This window comes from Octopus bimaculoides, chromosome 10 (genome assembly GCF_001194135.2).
Source record: "Octopus bimaculoides isolate UCB-OBI-ISO-001 chromosome 10, ASM119413v2, whole genome shotgun sequence".
Lineage (NCBI taxonomy): Eukaryota > Metazoa > Mollusca > Cephalopoda > Octopoda > Octopodidae > Octopus > Octopus bimaculoides.
Window position 1 is genome coordinate 12,175,038 of NC_068990.1, and position 1,152 is coordinate 12,176,189.

The following is a 1,152-nucleotide window of genomic DNA, read 5'->3' on the forward strand; positions in this document are numbered from 1 at the left end:
TATATGTATGTATATATATATATATATACATACATTGAAAAAGAGAGAGCTTATAGCTGTGTGTTCATATGTATCTGTACTTGTATGTGTATACATGTTTAAATCTTTCTCTCCAACCAATCGTTACTTAAACAATTTATATGCCTCCCCACTTCTTTGTTAATAAGTGCTTCAATACATATATGTGTATGTGTAACCATATGCATGCATGTCTATATAAATATATATACATATATAAATAAGTATATAGATATATATACACACACACACAAATTTTACATGCAAAACGCAAATGCATACATAACACACACACACACACACACACACACACGTTATCCTGCACAAACATGAGCCCAGAACACACACATACACACACCCACACACACACACGCACACACACAAATACAAACATATATATTTACATACGCACACATGTTGACATACATATATTTTACTCACAAAATACAAACACATAATATATAATTCACAAAAGTGTGATTCTATCCAAGCGTAAGCCAAGACCACATACGTAGAGAAACACACATATTTACCACAGAATCATACACCAATCTTTAGCTGAACACACACACACACACACACACACACACACACACATACACACACACATATACATACATATTTTCTACAGATGTAACATGAGCAACATGTCAACTGAGATAATTCAAATTTTCCTCGTTCGCTTAGCTACTATATTGACCAATGATAAGATTTTAAAGAGTGGGTCATGAAGACACCTAAACAGCCTTCTTGGAGTTTGAACCCTAATATGGTTAAAGGAGGAATTATGTGCCATTAAGGATTTATATGCCATTGAGGATTTACGTTAAATTACCGGAATAGTACCACAGTTCTTATGTTTGACCGGCTCCATTAAGCATGTATGTATATGCATATAAATATATATATATATTTAAATATATTTATTCTCCGTTTTTCAATTATCCATAGAGTTGGTATCTATCCACCGCACCCCACGACCACCACCTTTTTTGCTACTGTCTTTTCTTTCTATGCCATGTCATGCATATTTCTCTGCTTACATTTCTCTCTCTTTCTTTCTCTCTTTCTCTGTCTCTCTCACACACACACTCATACACACATACACACATGTATGTGTATATATATATATAT

General features: G+C 33.5%; 1 protein-coding gene across 12 annotated transcripts in view; it reads left to right on the forward strand.

Annotated features, from left to right (window-relative positions):
• Nucleotides 1-1,152, forward strand: part of LOC106869227 (dorsal-ventral patterning tolloid-like protein 1) — a 1,100,309-nt gene that overhangs the window by 131,064 nt on the left and 968,093 nt on the right. Inside the window, exon 1 of one of the 12 annotated variants that reach the window (XM_052971034.1) lies at nt 391-899. The exons of 9 other annotated variants lie outside the window; for them this stretch is intronic. The gene's annotated coding sequence lies outside the window, so the exon portion shown is untranslated. Of the gene's footprint in view, nt 1-390; nt 900-1,152 lie in introns of those variants that run through there. 2 more of the 12 variants (XM_014914874.2, XM_014914877.2) reach the window with 2 other exon arrangements.